A 22,684-nucleotide genomic window follows, 5' to 3' on the forward strand; every position below is an offset into this window, starting at 1 on the left:
GTACCGTTCTCTGGCGATGGAAGGAAGTTGGCTTTCAAAAGGGGTTCCATGGTGTAATGGTGAGCACTCTGGACTCTGAATCCAGCGATCCGAGTTCAAATCTCGGTGGGACCTTTCTGTTTAATTTCAAGAAGGACACGTTTTACTCCCCTGCTTTCCGGCTCCCGCGACCCCCAGCGGCGTGGCTCACACGGGCACGGCGGACAGGTGTGGGACCGAACGGGACCGGGGGCGTCCTCGCCGGGCCCGGACGGCTCTGCCCATCCCTGGCCGTCGGAGGGCCGGCGCCTCCCCTGCCCTCCACCTCCCGGCCAGGGGCGCAGCGACGCCCCCTCGTCGAGCGCAGCCCCCTCGTCGGGTCCCCTGGGTCTCGGCGGGTAAAAGGCAGAGGCTGCGCCCACCGACTCCTGCCCCTCGAGGGGGCTTCGCACCGCACCCCTTGTAACCGCACGGTTGTCCCGGTGCGTAAATGGTGGCGGGGAGGGGCTGCGATGTCGCTGATCAGCCAGGATGGCAGCCTGGACCAGGACGGCAGGTCCAGGGTTCCAGACCTGACTGGGATGAACTATGCTTTATTCAGGTTCGCTATTATTCCGGATATTAATTGATCTTGTCCCAGTTTATTATGATTTTATTCAGAGTTTCTCGCTCCGAAGTCTCCGCTGGGCACGCAAAGCCGCTGTTCGGCCAAGGTTTGAGCCTTGACTTCTGGAAATCGCGTCCTTTGGTCCCAAGCTCAGCCCGAAAGAGGAGCGCGGGCCGCGGATTCCGGCGTCTGAGGAGACCCCAGGTCCCTGGCCCACGGCCGCCCGGCCAGGCTGCTGCGGGGCCGAAGGGGAGACGGGCCGCTCGGAGTCCGCACCCCCGGCCGGGCCCCCTTCGTCCTGCCGAGACTCTGCTCCACCGAGAAGACACCCCACGACGTGAGCGTGGGGTGGACACCCCACTTGTGTCCTCCACTGCTCGGGAGAAAAATTTGGATGAGGCCCGTGATGGACTTGAAAAGCTAGTTAAAATGCTCCCTTCGCGGTGCTAAGGAGCATCTTTCTGACGCTTGTATTTTGGATCTTTCAGCGGTTACAAAGGACTCAATGACGCAGCTGTCTTTGGAGGCCGCGAAAAGAAAGGTGTGAGGCCGGCGAAAAGATCCGAGGAAGGGCAAGGGCAGGAGAGAACAGAGGATGAGCCCGAAGGGAGAAAAGGACTGGAAGGGAGAGGAGCGGGCGGGTGCCGCGGTGGGGACGGTCGCTGGCTTGGGGCGACCACAGCGAGCGCCTCATTCTGGAGCAGTTCCCACTCTTTACTGACGTGTCCGGGAACCCGCTTCACCCTAAATTGCAAAGCTGCTGGCCTGGCATTTGTCCTGGCCAAGTTTCCTTCGCGGGTTCCGTCCGGAGCGGTGAGGTGGGCTCTGCCAGTCCGCAGGTGAGTGGAAGTCCTGGCGGCTGCCTTGGGGATGACTGGCGGGCAGGGAAACGCACACACTCCACTTTCCCCCTTTGCAGGCCGGTCTGCAGGGCCTGGGATGGGAAACTGGAAAATCCAGCGTCAATATTTATTTAGAGATAAGGAGATAAATAGCCAAACAGTTGGTTACCTGACCTGAAAGTGTTTATTCGTGGAAAAAAAGAAACGTGGGATGGGATCAGGGTCCACTTTCTCCCATAACAAGTTTTGGGGCATATGTAACTGACTATATATATATATACTATATATATGTACATATATTACTGCATCTAATGTATACACATATATTGTATGAGTAAAACTCACCGCTTGTGTGTCCAACTTAAATTTTTATGTAATTATATGTACCAAGCTTTAAAAATTCTGGGTCTAGTGTCATGTGTAGGAATGTTTTCCACTGTAAAAATGTAAAAAAAGAAAAAAAGAAAAAATTGGGGGGGGGGGCATTCTCGAAGCAAGCAATTGGACCATTATTCCCCCTTTGATGGGCTGATCACAAGAGCTAGTAAACAAACTGGCAGATCCTCTCAGCCCAGGAGGTCACTGCTTTCGTCTCTCTAGGAAGGTTCATAGTCACTGAAAAGTGTCAGTAACAAATAAAATCACACCCAATCTTTATGCAGTGTTGCTCCCAAAATGCAAGAGTTTACACCCAATGAAGACAGGCAAAGTGCCATGTGCCCAGGCATGGTCTACAAGTTTTAAATGGGTTTACTCACTTAATCCTTTCAAAAGGCTGGCATCAGGTCATCATCCTCATTTCACATATGAGAAACCTGAGACATAGAAAGGTTAAATAACTTGTCAAGTCAGTCAGTGAGTGGGATCTGAAAGCAGGAATTTGAACGGCAGCCTTCCTGGCTCCACAGGGTGTCCTATCAGTCAAAGAGGAACACAAACCGTAAAAATGCTTGACAAGAAATTTAAGACCGTCTATTTCTTTTGAAAAATCACCCAAGAGGAGTCACGTAACAGGCATTCAGTTCAGTCGCTCAGTTGTGTCCAACTCTTTGCGACCCCATGGGCTGCAGCACGCCAGGCTTCCCTGTCCATCACCAACTCCCGGAGCCTGCTCAAACTCAAGTCCATCCAGCCGGTGACGCCATCCAACCATCTCGTCCTCTGCCGTCCCCTTCCCTCCCGCCCTCAATCTTTCCCAGCGTCAGGGGCTTCTCCAGTGTGTCAGTTCTTCGCAACAGGTGGCCAAAGTATTGGAGCTTCAGCTTCAGCATTAGTCCTTCCAATGAATATTTGGGGCTGATTTCCTTTACGATGGACTGGTTGGGTCTCCTTGCAGTCCCAGGGACTCTCAAGAGTCTTCTCCAACACCACAGTTCAAAAGGTTCAATTCTTCGGCGCTCTGCTCTCTTTATGGTTCAACTCTCACATCCACATGCGACTACTGGAAAAACCATAGCTTTGACTAGACAGACCTTTGTTGGCCAGTGCTGAGTTTTCCAAATTTGCCGGCATAATGAGTGTAGCACTTTCACAGCATCACCTTTTAGGATTTGAAATAGCTCAGCTGGAATTCCATCACCTCCACTAGCTTTGTTCGGAGTGATGCTCCCTAAGGCCCACTTGACTTCACGCTCCAGGATGTCCGGCTCTAGGTCAGTGATCACACCATCATGGTTATGTGGGTCATGAAGATCTCTTTTGTATAGTTCTTCTGTGTATTCTTGCCACCTCTTCTTAATATCTTCTGCTTCTGTTAGGTCCATACCGTTTCTGTCCTTTATTGTGTCCATCTTTGCATGAAATGTTCCCTTCGTAGCTCTAATTTTCTTGCAGAGATCTCTAGTCTTTCCCATTCTATTGTTTTCCTCTATTTCTTTGCATTGTTCACTGAGGAAGGCTTTCTTATCTCTCCTTGCTATTCTTTGGAACTCTGCATTCAGATGGGTATATCTTTCCTTTTCTCGTTTGTCTTTTGCTTCCTTTCTTTTCTCAGCTATTTGTAAGGCCTCCTCAGACAGCCATTTTGCCTTTTTGCATTTCTTTTTCTTGGCGATGGTTTTGATCACTGCCTCCTGTACATTGTTACGAACCTCCGCCCACAGTTCTTCAGGCACTCTGTCTAAATATATATATATATATGTAAGAAAATAAGCTGCCACCTGTAGTCCCAACCCCCGGAATTAACTACTGTTATTCTAAGTTTTGGCGAAACATATATATGCTTAGTTTATAACATTCAAATGATGCAGAAAACACAAATATGTAAAATTTTGAGACATGTTAAATTCAAAAATAACTTCTGTTAAGGTAGTTACATATTGATGGAGTCATTTCGGTATATCAACAGAGAGGAAAGAAATATATTGTAGCTCAGTTGGTAAAGAATCTGCCTGCAATGCAGGACACCCGGGTTTGATTCCTGGCTCTGGAAGATCCCCTGGAGAAGGAAATGGCAACCCTCTCCAGTATTCTTGCCTGGAGAATCCCATGGACGGAGGAGCCTGGCAGGCTACAGTCCATGGGCTCACAAGAGTCGGACACGACTTAGTGACTAAACCACCACCATACTCTTATAAAATAGAGCTCTTATAGATTCTATTTTTATTTTTAAGCATTCGACTTAATAGTGCATAAATTTAATGGAAGAAAAATAAAGAAAAATGAAGAAGTTGTTGAACTTTCAATCAAATTGTTTACACGAGAGATGCTTTTCTGAAAGGATTCCCTAAGGCTAATAACAATAATAATTTAATGAAGACATTACATTTTGGAATGATTCTTCTCATTACTTCTAAAGATCAGATTTCTTAAGGTATAATTTGAAAATAATACAACACATCCATTTCAGGTTTGATGACTTTTGACAAACAAACGACCGGTAGTACCCACAGAACCACTATCCTGTTCAAGGAAAAAGAATGTCTCCAGTACTCCAGACTGTCCTCTGTGCCCCTTTGCAGTCAATCCCCCTACCGCTCCCCGACCCAGGTAATCAGTGCTCTAGTTCCTGTCTCTGTGGATCAATTTCTCAGTTCTCGAAATTCACATAAATGGAACCACAGAGCATGTACTTTTTCCCTCACTCAGCACGGTGCGTTTGAGAGTAATCCATGCTGTTGCCATGTATCAGGTATTTGTACCACTTTAGCGAGGAGTAGTAGTCCTTTGAATGAATATGTCACAATCATATATATCTATTCATCACAGGATGGACATTTGAAATGTTTTCAATTTGGGGACTATTATGAACAAAGCTGCTATATAAGCAAGTCCCTTTCGTGGGCTTATCCTTTGTAAATTCCATTTACATTTAAAAAAAATTCTTTAATACGAATTTACTTTGTGAATGGATGTTACATTCACAAAGACAATTTATTGAAGAGTTACAAGCTCATCTTTGATTGTTTCCTATCAGGACATGCGTACTATAAGCCACAGGTGTATTTTTGGTTATCCCATTTAATCTACACAACAACTTTATGAAGTACTTTATGATTATCACTTTCATAGGACACTTGCAAAATTGGCCTGGCAAATGGGAGCCGGCCCAAGGCCAAACCGGAAGGCCAGTGGTGGCAACAAGACTGAAAAGGAGGCCCCACCCCGCACCCCCCAGAAGCTGCGTTCCTAACCGCAGACCCACCCCCGACGTCTTCCTAATAACCTCGGTGTGTCTGACAGTCCTGGAAACCAATATTCAAGCCGGTCCTCGTCACGGTATTGCTTACTGATCGGCTTCTTTTGGTCAGAAACTCCTCCATCAGCGGTCCAGAGCCTAACAGCGTGGACAACCTTGAGGGTGAGGGAATCTGTTAAAAACTCCAAAAACCGGTTTTCTCATCAGTAAGCCACTAAAAATTAACCTTGGTCTTGTTGCAGATGTTTCATATTTGAGCAAGGAAATCTCCCGCTGTTGGGGAGACAGGATAGGATGTTCTACTTTCACTTTCAATGACCTAGATCCTCGATCCGCATCCTGCGTGCTTTCTGGTTAGTTTTCTTTGGCCCTACCCTCAAGCATCACCTCACTCCCAGCACCTCCTCCGATCTCAGAGGCTTCTTGGGGCTGAGAGTGCCGCCCCCGAGGCAGCCACGAGGGGGAGGACAGTCCTTCCCGCCATGGTCCTGCCTTTTCTGTTTGGCCCAGTGGTTTCTATCTGCCAGGAGGACTTTGTGAATCAGAAGGGAGCACAACACATCCTGAGAAAGGGGTTGGCAAATAGCCCACAAAACTGCCGACAACTCGGCCTGGGGTTTTCTTCCAAACTGTAGTTCAATGTTTTCAGATAGGAAGAAAAGGAAAACTACTTTTGACCGAAAGAAAACAAAACAAAACAAAACAAAAGAACACGTTAGGTACGATTTCTACTGCCATTTAAGGAGAAGGGATGTTAAGGAGGTTGCCTAGTTTGCCAGACTACTTAAGCATTCAGGTGCACATTCGAGGCTGAAACAGGGGTACTGTTTTCTGACTGGGAAGGTAACAAGAGAAGGCCTAAAGAGAAAAGGCGCGGGTGAAGAGAGAACTGGATCCAGAAATACGAAGAGGCCGCTTGGGGTGGGAAGGGGTGAGTGGGATGGTATCTAAGCCTTGTCTCCAGCCATGACTAAGGCGTTTATTACACGCAAGGCAGCCGAGCACGCAAAAAACGAAGCCTCTGAAAGCAGGACACTGCTGGGATAACGGCTAGTTGCAGCCTGTCACAAGACAAGACAGGCAGACGAGAAGTTGGTCACGTGGCGCCGCCTGACTTCTCATCCGACTTCGTGTGTTTGGCCCAGAGAAGGGCCGCTCTGGTTGTATCCTGCGCCTCAGGCCAGCCTTCCCCCACGCACAAACACTTCACGAGGAGCTCCACAGAGCGTTCATGAGCGAGCCTGCCACGAAGTCGACAGTAAACGTACATTGGAAGTCCGCACCCACGCTACTCCCCTAGCAGGCTCCCGTTCCTACAAAGCCGGAAACAGGCGCCCGTTTCTCTACGGATGAAAAACGATCCTCGTACTTCAGCACCCAGTCTCCCGCACCTTACTGGGAACTCGATCCACACAAAAAGCCAGCAATGTTTCCATGAGCGTTCCTCTCTAGAACGCAGGCAAGCCGACTACGCGCAGTCAATCTTCCTAACGAGGTCTACCTCTAAGTCTATCTTTCAATACCCAGAAAAACCAGGGGAAAGCGCGAACGCAGTCCCCCACTACCACAAATTATGCAGTCGAGTTTCCCACATTTGGGGAAATCGCAGGGGTCAGCACATCCGGAGTGCAATGGATAAGCCTCGCCCTGGGAAAACCACCTTCGTGATCATGGTATCTCCCCTGCCAGGTAAGTATGAGTTGCCAGCCTGCCGCCCCACCTCAACCTCATACGCCCTCCACTTTACACACGCGCTCACTTTACTCCACGCATCCCCGAGCCGCCTTCGACCTTCCACACAGCGCATCCACGCACTTTCAAGAAAAAAGGCCTGGATTCCTCTCCCACGCCACGGGAGACCAGATGGTCTTTAAGCCACCACATCACGGACCAGCAGCCCCTGCGCTCCAGATATCTACATACGACACCCCGTCCGTGACGCCAACGGGAACCCGCGCTTCCCTCCAGCCCCCGCCCCGCCCTACTCCCCGCCTCCGTCCTCCCACGCCGTCCGGCCCGGCCGACCCGCCGGCGGGCGCCCTCTGGGGGAAGTGACGTCCGCCTCCCGCTCCTGTTCTCCCAGCCTCTGCGTGTTGGGACCCGGCGCGCTCGGCTGCTGCCTGCCTGCCTTTTGTCCTGCCCAGCACCGGTCTGGCGGTCGGCTGAAGCCTGTGCGCCTTTTTCCAAATAACCGCGTTCCATGGGGAGAACAGAACATTTCGCAGTCCAGGGGAAACCGGTTCCTTTCAAGTCCAGTTGTCTTTGTGAGGCAGTATTGTGTGTGTGTCTAGTAAAACGCATTAAGCGTCGCGACTGGCCGTGAACTTCTATTCTTCAGAATTCAGTTTCACTCATTGAGAATTTCACTTACGTTTAGTTCACACGTTTTTTGTTAGTATTCCTAAAGACCTTAGTTTATTTAGTAATTGATGTCTCAGTATCTTAGTTTTTTGAAACTACCTAGTTAATTAATTTACTTCCATCAGTTAAATCAGCACAACTCTAGGACTTCACCAAATATCTGGAAAGATCATTTGAAGTAGACATCTCTAAAATATAATTTTTTTTAAAGAGCTTACCCAAAGCTCTTATCCCATTTACATGTACTTTAAGCTTTCATCATATCAAGTTATTTTCCTTGCAAAAGATATACTAAGGTCGTATTTATTATAGCTAGGTACAATAAAGTTCAAAATTGGGAAAGGAGTAAGTCAAGGCTGTAAAATATTGCCGCCCTGCTTATTTAACTTATATGCAGGTACATCATGCAAAGTGCCAGGCTGGATGCCTCACAAGATGGAGTCAAGATTGCCCAGAGAAACTTCAACAACCTCAGATATGCAGATGATAGCACCCTGATGGCAGAAAGCAAAGAGGAACTAAAGAGCCTCCTGATGAGGATGAAAGAGGATAGTGACAAAACTGGCTTAAAACTCAGCTTTCAAAAAAAAACTAAGATCGTGGCATCTGGCCCCATCACTTCATGGCAAATAGATGGGGGAAAAGTGGAAACCGTGGCAGATTTTTTTTTTTTCTTGTGCTCCAAAATCACTGCGGACGGTGACTGAGAGCCAGAAGAATCGACGGTTTCGATTTGTGGGTGCTGGGTAAGACTCTCGAGAGTCCTTTGGACAGCAAGGAAATCCAACCAGACAATCCTAAGGGAAATCAACCCTGAGATTAACAAAAATATGCAGATGACAATACCCTTATGGCAGAAAGCGAAGAACTGAAGAGCCGCTTGATGAAAGTGAAAGAGGAGAGTGAAAAAGTTGGCTTAAAACTCAACATTCAGAAAACGAAGATCATGGCATCTGGTCCCATCACTTCATGGCAAATAGAGGGGAAACAGTGACAGACTTTATTTTGGAGGGGGGCTCCAAAATCACTGCAGATCGTGACTGCAGCCATTGAAATTAAAAGACGCTTGCTCCTTGGAAGAAAAGCTATGAGCAACCTAGACAGCATGTTAAAAAGCGGAGACCTTAACACAGGTCCGTCTGAAAAAAAAAAAAACAGAAACAAAAACAAAGGTCTGTCTAGTCAAAGCTATGGTTTTTCCAGTAGTCGTGTATGCATGTGAGAGTTGGACTGTAAAGAAAGCTGGGCGCCAAAGAAATGATGCTTTTGAACCGTGGTGGTGGAGGAGACTCTTGAGAGTCCCTTGGACTGCAAGGAGATCCAGCCAGTCCATCGTAAAGGAAATCAGTCCTGAATATTCATTGGAAGGACTGATGCTGAAGCTGAAGCGCCAATACTTTGGCCACCTGATGCGAAGAACTGACTCGCTGGAAAAGACCCTGACTCTGGGAAAGAGTGAAGGCAGGAGGCGAAGGGTACAACAGAGCACAAGATGGTTGGATGGCATCACCGACTCAATGGACATGAGTTTGAGTAAACTCCCGGAGTTGGCGATGGACAGGGAGGCCTGGCGTGCAGCAGTCCCTGGGGCTGCAAGGAGTCAGACACGACTGAGCGACCGACTGAACTGAACTAACAGAAATAGACACACTCAAGTAGAATGAACTTTAATGCTGACATTAACAAAAGTATAGGCTCAATTATAATGGCTTCTTTGCAGGGGCGACCTCCTCTCCCCTGTCAGGTCAACAGTTAAGGAAGCCCTTCCAAAGTTAACCTGGCTCCTTCCCTATCTAGGCCCTTTAACGACTATTGTTGTTCTCCTACTTAGCCCTTGTTTAACACTGTTGGGGAATCTGGAGTGCGCCCAGAACAAGAACACTGCTGGGCGCCAGCACAGGAGATCCCACCCTTGACAAGGTCATAAGGAGAAGACCTGATTAGCAAGGCAAATCAGGACTTCAGGGATTTCGAAAAGCTGCCCCGAAGCTCACCTTAAAGATGAAGCTCACCTTAAAGCTCACCTCATCTGTCTTTCTGATGCTTGCTATATTGGACTACTCCTAATTTCTGTGACACAGGTAGAAGTCCTTCCCCGCTCTCTCTCCAAACAGAATCAACTTAGAATAATTAACATGTCCCCCGGACTGTGGTATCCTATAAGATTATCCAGGATGAAAGGAGTGTTTCAATTTAGACCCCTTTGCTGGCATTCTAGCCTGCTTGGCAAATGCGTACTAATGCACATGACTGCTCACAACACCTTAATCATAAACAGCGTAAAGAACCTGATCACACAAAAGGCCCCAATAGGCACAGAGCCCTTCGGGGGGTGTGAAGCCGTATTAGAGAACACAAAAATATTATTCTAAAAGTGGTTATAGTTAAAGATTTAGAAAAATAAGAGTTTAGAGTTGTTAATTTTAACCAGGAATGCTAAACAGGGGCTGTCTCACCGGAGCTGCAAAGTCTTTGTGTGGTAAACCTTTTAGATAAATTTAACTGATAACTTCTGCAAAAGGACTGACCTTTGTGTTCAATAAAGACTAGATTACAGAAAACAGCTTTGCATTCACCTAGGTCATAAAATGTCAATAGGCCCCAAGACCAGAAGATAATGTACAAGACTCTCATAAACAAAGAAGTATGCAGAAAACACCCTGGTTTCGTGAAGGACAAGCTGATGTAATGTTAAACTATCTTCCCCTTAGAAATGTACTAACTTAGGGTATAAAAGCTACGGTAAAAAATAAAGCACCGCCAGACCCTGCTGCATACCCCCAGTCTGGTCTGTCTGTCTGTCTGTCTGTCTGTCTGTCTCTCTCTCTCTCCCTCTCTCTCTCTCGCCGACACCGTTCATCCTGAGGGTACCCCTGGATCCTGCTGAGGCTGGACCCTGGCAGAACACATTATCCTGAGTTTGCAGTCCTGGTAGGGTCATCATGCCAATCAGGAACAGCAGAATTATACACAGCAGCTCATCCTGAATCTGTGGTCGCCGATGAAAAACGAAATGGGTCTTCAGTGGTTCCTTCGGGTTAGGAAGGAAGGTCCCTCTCCCTCTGCTGCTGTCTTGAGCTGGGTGTAATACCTGCAATGGAACTGCAGTGGGAGTGGTCAGTACAATAGTGTATGGCCCTTTTCAGGTGGGGGATGATGTCTGCCATTTCCCATCCTTTACCCATACTAAATTTCCTGGTGAGTATGGGTGTACACTAGTACCTAAAGAAAAGGGAATTCTTTCTTTTTGAACATAAGGGGTGATGTCATGGATTACCTTCCCCAACTGTTCCAGTTACCGCAACACCTCCATCCCTCCCCTTTGTAATAAATTTCCCTTTACTTCCCAAATAAGTTGGGGAGGCCTCCCGAACATTATCTCATAGGGGGGGGCGCGCGGTCATTCTGATCCTCTTTAACACTAATGGCAACAAGTCCATCCAGGGAGGTGCCAGTTTCTTGCACCCATTTTGTCAAAGTCACCTTGATTGTCCGGTTCGTTCTCTCAACCATTCTTGAGCTTTGTGGCCTATACGCTGTATATAGTTTCCATTTAGTATTTACTGCTTTGCAGACCAGTTGGAGTAATTCAGCCACAAATGCGGGCTCATTATCTGATTCTATACTCAGTGGAAACCCAAACCTAGGAATAATGCCTCTCAGCAAGAATCAGGCCACTTCGTTAGCTTTTTCAGTCTTGGTGGGGTAAGCTTCTACCCATCCCATAAAAGTACATACCATCATCAGCAAATATCTGTATCCTCGGCATGGATTTACCTTAGTAAAGTCTACTTCTAGATGTTTAAATGGAGTGGTCCCCTATAATTGTATTCCGGGAGGCAAGGTCTCCTTGGGAGACGGGTTATTCTTGGCTATTCTTGGCACATTGGGAGCTTGCATCTGCATACAAGGCTATTAGGATTTGCCTTTGCTCATGGAAGTGTTAAGCCATCCTTACAACAAGCCCCAGGAAATTTCCCTTATTTACATGCAGGATGGGCAAAGTCTGTGAGATTAAAATAAAAGTTCTAACTGACTTCACAAAACAGGCCCTCCTGGGCAACGCAAAGGCAATTCAAGCTTTAAATGAAGAACAAATACAAATGAGAAAGGCAGTGATTCAAAATCGGATGGCTTTAGATGTGTTTACAGCTGCCCAAGGAGGGATGCGTGCTATAATTAAAATTCAATGTTGTGTCAGTTCAGTTCAGTTCAGTCGCTCAGTCGTGTCCGACTCTTTGCAACCCCATGAACCGCAGCACACCAGGCCTCCCTGTCCATCACCAACTCCCGGAGTTTCCCCAAACTCATGTCCATTAAGTCGGTGATGCCATCTAACCATCTCATCCTCTGTTGCCCCCTTCTCCTCCTGCCCTCAATCTTTCCTGATATCAGGGTCTTTTCAAATGAGCCAGCTCTTCGTATCAGGTGGCCAAAATACTAGAGTTTCAGCTTCAACATCAGTCCTTCCAATGAACACCCAGGACTGATTTGCTTTAGGATGGACTGGTTGGATCTCCTTGCAGTACAAGGGACTCTCAAGAGTCTCCTCCAACACCATGGTTCAAAAGCATCAATTCTTCAGCGCTCAGCTTTCTTTATAGTCCAACTCTCACATCCATACATGACCACTGGAAAAACCATAGCCTTAACTAGATGGACCTTTGTTGACAAAGTAATGTTTCCATTTTTTAACATGCTGTCTAGTTTGCTCATAACTTTTCTTCCAAAGAGTAAGCATCTTTTAATTTCATGGCTACAGTCGCGATCTGCAGTGATTTTGGAGCCCCCCCCAAAATAAAGTCTGTCACTGTTTCCACTGTTTCCCCTCTAATTGAAGTGATGTGAACAGATGCCATGATCTTCGTTTTCTGAATGTTGAGCTTAAGCCAACAGTGTTAAACAAGGGCTAAGTAGGAGAACAACAATAGTCGTTAAAGGGCCTAGATAGGGAAGGAGCCAGGTTAACTTTGGAAGGGCTTCCTTAACTGTTGACCTGACAGGGGAGAGGAGGTCGCCCCTGCAAAGAAGCCATTATAATTGAGCCTATACTTTTGTTAATGTCAGCATTAAAGTTCATTCTACTTGAGTGTGTCTATTTCTGTTAGTTCAGTTCAGTCGGTCGCTCAGTCGTGTCTGACTCCTTGCAGCCCCAGGGACTGCTGCACGCCAGGCCTCCCTGTCCATCGCCAACTCCGGGAGTTTACTCAAACTCATGTCCATTGAGTCGGTGATGCCATCCAACCATCTTGTGCTCTGTTGTACCCTTCGCCTCCTGCCTTCACTCTTTCCCAGAGTCAGGGTCTTTTCCAGCGAGTCAGTTCTTCGCATCAGGTGGCCAAAGTATTGGCGCTTCAGCTTCAGCATCAGTCCTTCCAATGAATATTCAGGACTGATTTCCTTTACGATGGACTGGCTGGATCTCCTTGCAGTCCAAGGGACTCTCAAGAGTCTCCTCCACCACCACGGTTCAAAAGCATCATTTCTTTGGCGCCCAGCTTTCTTTACAGTCCAACTCTCACATGCATACACGACTACTGGAAAAACCATAGCTTTGACTAGACAGACCTTTGTTTTTGTTTCTGTTTTTTTTTTTTTCAGACGGACCTGTGTTAAGGTCTCCGCTTTTTAACATGCTGTCTAGGTTGCTCATAGCTTTTCTTCCAAGGAGCAAGCGTCTTTTAATTTCAATGGCTGCAGTCACGATCTGCAGTGATTTTGGAGCCCCCCTCCAAAATAAAGTCTGTCACTGTTTCCCCTCTATTTGCCATGAAGTGATGGGACCAGATGCCATGATCTTCGTTTTCTGAATGTTGAGTTTTAAGCCAACTTTTTCACTCTCCTCTTTCACTTTCATCAAGCGGCTCTTCAGTTCTTCGCTTTCTGCCATAAGGGTATTGTCATCTGCATATTTTTGTTAATCTCAGGGTTGATTTCCCTTAGGATTGTCTGGTTGGATTTCCTTGCTGTCCAAAGGACTCTCGAGAGTCTTACCCAGCACCCACAAATCGAAACCGTCGATTCTTCTGGCTCTCAGTCACCGTCCGCAGTGATTTTGGAGCACAAGAAAAAAAAAAAATCTGCCACGGTTTCCACTTTTCCCCCATCTATTTGCCATGAAGTGATGGGGCCAGATGCCACGATCTTAGTTTTTTTTTGAAAGCTGAGTTTTAAGCCAGTTTTGTCACTATCCTCTTTCATCCTCATCAGGAGGCTCTTTAGTTCCTCTTTGCTTTCTGCCATCAGGGTGCTATCATCTGCATATCTGAGGTTGTTGAAGTTTCTCTGGGCAATCTTGACTCCATCTTGTGAGGCATCCAGCCTGGCACTTTGCATGATGTACCTGCATATAAGTTAAATAAGCAGGGCGGCAATATTTTACAGCCTTGACTTACTCCTTTCCCAATTTTGAACTTTATTGTACCTAGCTATAATAAATACGACCTTAGTATATCTTTTGCAAGGAAAATAACTTGATATGATGAAAGCTTAAAGTACATGTAAATGGGATAAGAGCTTTGGGTAAGCTCTTTAAAAAAAATTATATTTTAGAGATGTCTACTTCAAATGATCTTTCCAGATATTTGGTGAAGTCCTAGAGTTGTGCTGATTTAACTGATGGAAGTAAATTAATTAACTAGGTAGTTTCAAAAAACTAAGATACTGAGACATCAATTACTAAATAAACTAAGGTCTTTAGGAATACTAACAAAAAACGTGTGAACTAAACGTAAGTGAAATTCTCAATGAGTGAAACTGAATTCTGAAGAATAGAAGTTCACGGCCAGTCGCGACGCTTAATGCGTTTTACTAGACACACACACAATACTGCCTCACAAAGACAACTGGACTTGAAAGGAACCGGTTTCCCCTGGACTGCGAAATGTTCTGTTCTCCCCATGGAACGCGGTTATTTGGAAAAAGGCGCACAGGCTTCAGCCGACCGCCAGACCGGTGCTGGGCAGGACAAAAGGCAGGCAGGCAGCAGCCGAGCGCGCCGGGTCCCAACACGCAGAGGCTGGGAGAACAGGAGCGGGAGGCGGACGTCACTTCCCCCAGAGGGCGCCCGCCGGCGGGTCGGCCGGGCCGGACGGCGTGGGAGGACGGAGGCGGGGAGTAGGGCGGGGCGTGGGCTGGAGGGAAGCGCGGGTTCCCGTTGGCGTCACGGACGGGGGCGTGTCGTATGTAGATATCTGAGCGCAGGGGCTGCTGGTCCGTGATGTGGTGCTTAAAGACCATCTGGTCTCCCGTGGCGTGGGAGAGAATCCAGGCCTTTTTTCTTGAAAGTGCGTGGATGCGCTGTGTGGAAGGTCGAAGGCGGCTCGGGGATGCGTGGAGTAAAGTGAGCGCGTGTGTAAAGTGGAGGGCGTATGAGGTTGAGGTGGGGCGGCAGGCTGGCAACTCATACTTACCTGGCAGGGGAGATACCATGATCACGAAGGTGGTTTTCCCAGGGCGAGGCTTATCCATTGCACTCCGGATGTGCTGACCCCTGCGATTTCCCCAAATGTGGGAAACTCGACTGCATAATTTGTGGTAGTGGGGGACTGCGTTCGCGCTTTCCCCTGGTTTTTCTGGGTATTGAAAGATAGACTTAGAGGTAGACCTCGTTAGGAAGATTGACTGCGCGTAGTCGGCTTGCCTGCGTTCTAGAGAGGAACGCTCATGGAAACATTGCTGGCTTTTTGTGTGGATCGAGTTCCCAGTAAGGTGCGGGAGACTGGGTGCTGAAGTACGAGGATCGTTTTTCATCCGTAGAGAAACGGGCGCCTGTTTCCGGCTTTGTAGGAACGGGAGCCTGCTAGGGGAGTAGCGTGGGTGCGGACTTCCAATGTACGTTTACTGTCGACTTCGTGGCAGGCTCGCTCATGAACGCTCTGTGGAGCTCCTCGTGAAGTGTTTGTGCGTGGGGGAAGGCTGGCCTGAGGCGCAGGATACAACCAGAGCGGCCCTTCTCTGGGCCAAACACACGAAGTCGGATGAGAAGTCAGGCGGCGCCACGTGACCAACTTCTCGTCTGCCTGTCTTGTCTTGTGACAGGCTGCAACTAGCCGTTATCCCAGCAGTGTCCTGCTTTCAGAGGCTTCGTTTTTTGCGTGCTCGGCTGCCTTGCGTGTAATAAACGCCTTAGTCATGGCTGGAGACAAGGCTTAGATACCATCCCACTCACCCCTTCCCACCCCAAGCGGCCTCTTCGTATTTCTGGATCCAGTTCTCTCTTCACCCGCGCCTTTTCTCTTTAGGCCTTCTCTTGTTACCTTCCCAGTCAGAAAACAGTACCCCTGTTTCAGCCTCGAATGTGCACCTGAATGCTTAAGTAGTCTGGCAAACTAGGCAACCTCCTTAACATCCCTTCTCCTTAAATGGCAGTAGAAATCGTACCTAACGTGTTCTTTTGTTTTGTTTTGTTTTGTTTTCTTTCGGTCAAAAGTAGTTTTCCTTTTCTTCCTATCTGAAAACATTGAACTACAGTTTGGAAGAAAACCCCAGGCCGAGTTGTCGGCAGTTTTGTGGGCTATTTGCCAACCCCTTTCTCAGGATGTGTTGTGCTCCCTTCTGATTCACAAAGTCCTCCTGGCAGATAGAAACCACTGGGCCAAACAGAAAAGGCAGGACCATGGCGGGAAGGACTGTCCTCCCCCTCGTGGCTGCCTCGGGGGCGGCACTCTCAGCCCCAAGAAGCCTCTGAGATCGGAGGAGGTGCTGGGAGTGAGGTGATGCTTGAGGGTAGGGCCAAAGAAAACTAACCAGAAAGCACGCAGGATGCGGATCGAGGATCTAGGTCATTGAAAGTGAAAGTAGAACATCCTATCCTGTCTCCCCAACAGCGGGAGATTTCCTTGCTCAAATATGAAACATCTGCAACAAGACCAAGGTTAATTTTTAGTGGCTTACTGATGAGAAAACCGGTTTTTGGAGTTTTTAACAGATTCCCTCACCCTCAAGGTTGTCCACGCTGTTAGGCTCTGGACCGCTGATGGAGGAGTTTCTGACCAAAAGAAGCCGATCAGTAAGCAATACCGTGACGAGGACCGGCTTGAATATTGGTTTCCAGGACTGTCAGACACACCGAGGTTATTAGGAAGACGTCGGGGGTGGGTCTGCGGTTAGGAACGCAGCTTCTGGGGGGTGCGGGGTGGGGCCTCCTTTTCAGTCTTGTTGCCACCACTGGCCTTCCGGTTTGGCCTTGGGCCGGCTCCCATTTGCCAGGCCAATTTTGCAAGTGTCCTATGAAAGTGATAATCATAAAGTACTTCATAAAGTTGTTGTGTAGATTAAATGGGATAACCAAAAATACACCTGTGGCTTATAGTACGCATGTCCTGATAGGAAACAATCAAAGATGAGCTTGTAACTCTTCAATAAATTGTCTTTGTGAATGTAACATCCATTCACAAAGTAAATTCGTATTAAAGAATTTTTTTTAAATGTAAATGGAATTTACAAAGGATAAGCCCACGAAAGGGACTTGCTTATATAGCAGCTTTGTTCATAATAGTCCCCAAATTGAAAACATTTCAAATGTCCATCCTGTGATGAATAGATATATATGATTGTGACATATTCATTCAAAGGACTACTACTCCTCGCTAAAGTGGTACAAATACCTGATACATGGCAACAGCATGGATTACTCTCAAACGCACCGTGCTGAGTGAGGGAAAAAGTACATGCTCTGTGGTTCCATTTATGTGAATTTCGAGAACTGAGAAATTGATCCACAGAGACAGGAACTAGAGCACTGATTACCTGGGTCGGGGAGCGGTAGGGGGATTGACTGCAAAGGGGCACAGAGGACAGTCTGGAGTACTGGAGACATTCTTTTTCCTTGAACAGGATAGTGGTTCTGTGGGTACTACCGGTCGTTTGTTTGTCAAAAGTCATCAAACCTGAAATGGATGTGTTGTATTATTTTCAAATTATACCTTAAGAAATCTGATCTTTAGAAGTAATGAGAAGAATCATTCCAAAATGTAATGTCTTCATTAAATTATTATTGTTATTAGCCTTAGGGAATCCTTTCAGAAAAGCATCTCTCGTGTAAACAATTTGATTGAAAGTTCAACAACTTCTTCATTTTTCTTTATTTTTCTTCCATTAAATTTATGCACTATTAAGTCGAATGCTTAAAAATAAAAATAGAATCTATAAGAGCTCTATTTTATAAGAGTATGGTGGTGGTTTAGTCACTAAGTCGTGTCCGACTCTTGTGAGCCCATGGACTGTAGCCTGCCAGGCTCCTCCGTCCATGGGATTCTCCAGGCAAGAATACTGGAGAGGGTTGCCATTTCCTTCTCCAGGGGATCTTCCAGAGCCAGGAATCAAACCCGGGTGTCCTGCATTGCAGGCAGATTCTTTACCAACTGAGCTACAATATATTTCTTTCCTCTCTGTTGATATACCGAAATGACTCCATCAATATGTAACTACCTTAACAGAAGTTATTTTTGAATTTAACATGTCTCAAAATTGTACATATTTGTGTTTTCTGCATCATTTGAATGTTATAAACTAAGCATATATATGTTTCGCCAAAACTTAGAATAACAGTAGTTAATTCCGGGGGTTGGGACTACAGGTGGCAGCTTATTTTCTTACATATATATATATATATTTAGACAGAGTGCCTGAAGAACTGTGGGCGGAGGTTCGTAACAATGTACAGGAGGCAGTGATCAAAACCATCGCCAAGAAAAAGAAATGCAAAAAGGCAAAATGGCTGTCTGAGGAGGCCTTACAAATAGCTGAGAAAAGAAAGGAAGCAAAAGACAAACGAGAAAAGGAAAGATATACCCATCTGAATGCAGAGTTCCAAAGAATAGCAAGGAGAGATAAGAAAGCCTTCCTCAGTGAACAATGCAAAGAAATAGAGGAAAACAATAGAATGGGAAAGACTAGAGATCTCTGCAAGAAAATTAGAGCTACGAAGGGAACATTTCATGCAAAGATGGACACAATAAAGGACAGAAACGGTATGGACCTAACAGAAGCAGAAGATATTAAGAAGAGGTGGCAAGAATACACAGAAGAACTATACAAAAGAGATCTTCATGACCCACATAACCATGATGGTGTGATCACTGACCTAGAGCCGGACATCCTGGAGCGTGAAGTCAAGTGGGCCTTAGGGAGCATCACTCCGAACAAAGCTAGTGGAGGTGATGGAATTCCAGCTGAGCTATTTCAAATCCTAAAAGGTGATGCTGTGAAAGTGCTACACTCATTATGCCGGCAAATTTGGAAAACTCAGCACTGGCCAACAAAGGTCTGTCTAGTCAAAGCTATGGTTTTTCCAGTAGTCGCATGTGGATGTGAGAGTTGAACCATAAAGAGAGCAGAGCGCCGAAGAATTGAACCTTTTGAACTGTGGTGTTGGAGAAGACTCTTGAGAGTCCCTGGGACTGCAAGGAGACCCAACCAGTCCATCGTAAAGGAAATCAGCCCCAAATATTCATTGGAAGGACTAATGCTGAAGCTGAAGCTCCAATACTTTGGCCACCTGTTGCGAAGAACTGACACACTGGAGAAGCCCCTGACGCTGGGAAAGATTGAGGGCGGGAGGGAAGGGGACGGCAGAGGACGAGATGGTTGGATGGCGTCACCGGCTGGATGGACTTGAGTTTGAGCAGGCTCCGGGAGTTGGTGATGGACAGGGAAGCCTGGCGTGCTGCAGCCCATGGGGTCGCAAAGAGTTGGACACAACTGAGCGACTGAACTGAATGCCTGTTACGTGACTCCTCTTGGGTGATTTTTCAAAAGAAATAGACGGTCTTAAATTTCTTGTCAAGCATTTTTACGGTTTGTGTTCCTCTTTGACTGATAGGACACCCTGTGGAGCCAGGAAGGCTGCCGTTCAAATTCCTGCTTTCAGATCCCACTCACTGACTGACTTGACAAGTTATTTAACCTTTCTATGTCTCAGGTTTCTCATATGTGAAATGAGGATGATGACCTGATGCCAGCCTTTTGAAAGGATTAAGTGAGTAAACCCATTTAAAACTTGTAGACCATGCCTGGGCACATGGCACTTTGCCTGTCTTCATTGGGTGTAAACTCTTGCATTTTGGGAGCAACACTGCATAAAGATTGGGTGTGATTTTATTTGTTACTGACACTTTTCAGTGACTATGAACCTTCCTAGAGAGACGAAAGCAGTGACCTCCTGGGCTGAGAGGATCTGCCAGTTTGTTTACTAGCTCTTGTGATCAGCCCATCAAAGGGGGAATAATGGTCCAATTGCTTGCTTCGAGAATGCCCCCCCCCCCCAATTTTTTCTTTTTTTCTTTTTTTACATTTTTACAGTGGAAAACATTCCTACACATGACACTAGACCCAGAATTTTTAAAGCTTGGTACATATAATTACATAAAAATTTAAGTTGGACACACAAGCGGTGAGTTTTACTCATACAATATATGTGTATACATTAGATGCAGTAATATATGTACATATATATAGTATATATATATATAGTCAGTTACATATGCCCCAAAACTTGTTATGGGAGAAAGTGGACCCTGATCCCATCCCACGTTTCTTTTTTTCCACGAATAAACACTTTCAGGTCAGGTAACCAACTGTTTGGCTATTTATCTCCTTATCTCTAAATAAATATTGACGCTGGATTTTCCAGTTTCCCATCCCAGGCCCTGCAGACCGGCCTGCAAAGGGGGAAAGTGGAGTGTGTGCGTTTCCCTGCCCGCCAGTCATCCCCAAGGCAGCCGCCAGGACTTCCACTCACCTGCGGACTGGCAGAGCCCACCTCACCGCTCCGGACGGAACCCGCGAAGGAAACTTGGCCAGGACAAATGCCAGGCCAGCAGCTTTGCAATTTAGGGTGAAGCGGGTTCCCGGACACGTCAGTAAAGAGTGGGAACTGCTCCAGAATGAGGCGCTCGCTGTGGTCGCCCCAAGCCAGCGACCGTCCCCACCGCGGCACCCGCCCGCTCCTCTCCCTTCCAGTCCTTTTCTCCCTTCGGGCTCATCCTCTGTTCTCTCCTGCCCTTGCCCTTCCTCGGATCTTTTCGCCGGCCTCACACCTTTCTTTTCGCGGCCTCCAAAGACAGCTGCGTCATTGAGTCCTTTGTAACCGCTGAAAGATCCAAAATACAAGCGTCAGAAAGATGCTCCTTAGCACCGCGAAGGGAGCATTTTAACTAGCTTTTCAAGTCCATCACGGGCCTCATCCAAATTTTTCTCCCGAGCAGTGGAGGACACAAGTGGGGTGTCCACCCCACGCTCACGTCGTGGGGTGTCTTCTCGGTGGAGCAGAGTCTCGGCAGGACGAAGGGGGCCCGGCCGGGGGTGCGGACTCCGAGCGGCCCGTCTCCCCTTCGGCCCCGCAGCAGCCTGGCCGGGCGGCCGTGGGCCAGGGACCTGGGGTCTCCTCAGACGCCGGAATCCGCGGCCCGCGCTCCTCTTTCGGGCTGAGCTTGGGACCAAAGGACGCGATTTCCAGAAGTCAAGGCTCAAACCTTGGCCGAACAGCGGCTTTGCGTGCCCAGCGGAGACTTCGGAGCGAGAAACTCTGAATAAAATCATAATAAACTGGGACAAGATCAATTAATATCCGGAATAATAGCGAACCTGAATAAAGCATAGTTCATCCCAGTCAGGTCTGGAACCCTGGACCTGCCGTCCTGGTCCAGGCTGCCATCCTGGCTGATCAGCGACATCGCAGCCCCTCCCCGCCACCATTTACGCACCGGGACAACCGTGCGGTTACAAGGGGTGCGGTGCGAAGCCCCCTCGAGGGGCAGGAGTCGGTGGGCGCAGCCTCTGCCTTTTACCCGCCGAGACCCAGGGGACCCGACGAGGGGGCTGCGCTCGACGAGGGGGCGTCGCTGCGCCCCTGGCCGGGAGGTGGAGGGCAGGGGAGGCGCCGGCCCTCCGACGGCCAGGGATGGGCAGAGCCGTCCGGGCCCGGCGAGGACGCCCCCGGTCCCGTTCGGTCCCACACCTGTCCGCCGTGCCCGTGTGAGCCACGCCGCTGGGGGTCGCGGGAGCCGGAAAGCAGGGGAGTAAAACGTGTCCTTCTTGAAATTAAACAGAAAGGTCCCACCGAGATTTGAACTCGGATCGCTGGATTCAGAGTCCAGAGTGCTCACCATTACACCATGGAACCCCTTTTGAAAGCCAACTTCCTTCCATCGCCAGAGAACGGTACCCACTTCTTTAGGCTCCATACGTCCCACCCATAATCTCAGGGCAGTTCTTCCAAGGACCCGACAAGATCTGAGTACGGATGACCCGCTTTGATGTTCAGCCCTCTCTGGTTTCTCTCTGCTCCTCTCCTTTGACTGACATCTCTCAGTTCACAGCGCACCTCAGAAAATGAAGTAAACTTTCCACTCTGGGTTTCCGGTCAGGGAAGGGCCCCCGTAAGTCACCGTCATCAACCGCATATTCTGCCTCGGTTTGCCAGTGTCCCATGCTGAGGTAAAATTTCTGCAAATAAGAGTGTTATTTTCCTTTCCTTTGCCTTCACCCTTTCCCCAGAGCCCAGAGAGGGCAGATGATCATCAGGGCAGGAGGTGGGATCTCCTGGGTCCCTTGGATTTCCTGTAGCACCGATTACACTCCAAAGCCACCACCACCACCACCTCTTATGTGTAACATATAAAGTGTGTGGAGTGGGAATGGAGGCAGGAGAACTCTCCTTTTCTTCTCCATACAGTTCTGATTGGGGGGGGGGGGCGGTAAGTGTTTCTCCCCAAGTTTGTCAGGTTTACAGTGTAAGGAAAGATGAACATTTACACAAAACCCTCAGACAGACCAGGCCGAAAGCACCTGGGGGTGGCTCAAGATCAGCCACATGTCGTGGAGCCCACGGGGCAGGGCTCTGACACGCAGGCAGCCACAGACTCTTGTCAGAGCTTTTTGGAATGAAACGTCAGTTTCATTCCAATTTCTTAACATATCCAGAAACTGCACAGTTTAACAAAGAAGTGTGCACACCTATTTAGAAGGTATGTATCCAAGTTGTCTTACAGTGTAGACAGTTTTTATGTACACAAAATACCACCACACTAAATATTCACATGTATAATAAGTATAAGTCCACCTGATGTCTCCAAGTAATAATCTTTACTTCTTCATCCTATCGCAAAGCCATTTCTTCCCTCATCCAGTACACAGCACTGAAAAAAACAGCATCTGAAGAAGAGAGCTGCAGCCCAAAGAAAGGAGTCGGAAAGGTGGCCAGTGTTGCCTGGAGACACGTGGTTTGTTCCCAGAGGCTGGACAGAGGTTGACACA

At 47.7% G+C, this 22,684-nt stretch overlaps 4 non-coding genes across 4 annotated transcripts; 2 read left to right on the forward strand and 2 right to left on the reverse strand.

Moving 5' to 3' along the window:
* Positions 1-42: 42 nt before the first annotated feature.
* TRNAQ-CUG lies at positions 43-114 on the forward strand. The gene has a single exon. It is a non-coding gene; the product is annotated as a tRNA-Gln (tRNA).
* Positions 115-6,598: 6,484 nt separating this feature from the next.
* LOC122437525 lies at positions 6,599-6,762 on the reverse strand. The gene has a single exon (XR_006268337.1). It is a non-coding gene; the product is annotated as a U1 spliceosomal RNA (small nuclear RNA).
* Positions 6,763-14,830: 8,068 nt separating this feature from the next.
* Positions 14,831-14,994, forward strand: LOC122437536. The gene has a single exon (XR_006268347.1). It is a non-coding gene; the product is annotated as a U1 spliceosomal RNA (small nuclear RNA).
* Positions 14,995-21,479: 6,485 nt separating this feature from the next.
* On the reverse strand, positions 21,480-21,551 carry TRNAQ-CUG. Its single transcript has one exon. It is a non-coding gene; the product is annotated as a tRNA-Gln (tRNA).
* Positions 21,552-22,684: the final 1,133 nt, after the last annotated feature.

The sequence above is a fragment of the Cervus canadensis genome, chromosome 2, assembly GCF_019320065.1.
Source record: "Cervus canadensis isolate Bull #8, Minnesota chromosome 2, ASM1932006v1, whole genome shotgun sequence".
Classification (NCBI taxonomy): domain Eukaryota; kingdom Metazoa; phylum Chordata; class Mammalia; order Artiodactyla; family Cervidae; genus Cervus; species Cervus canadensis.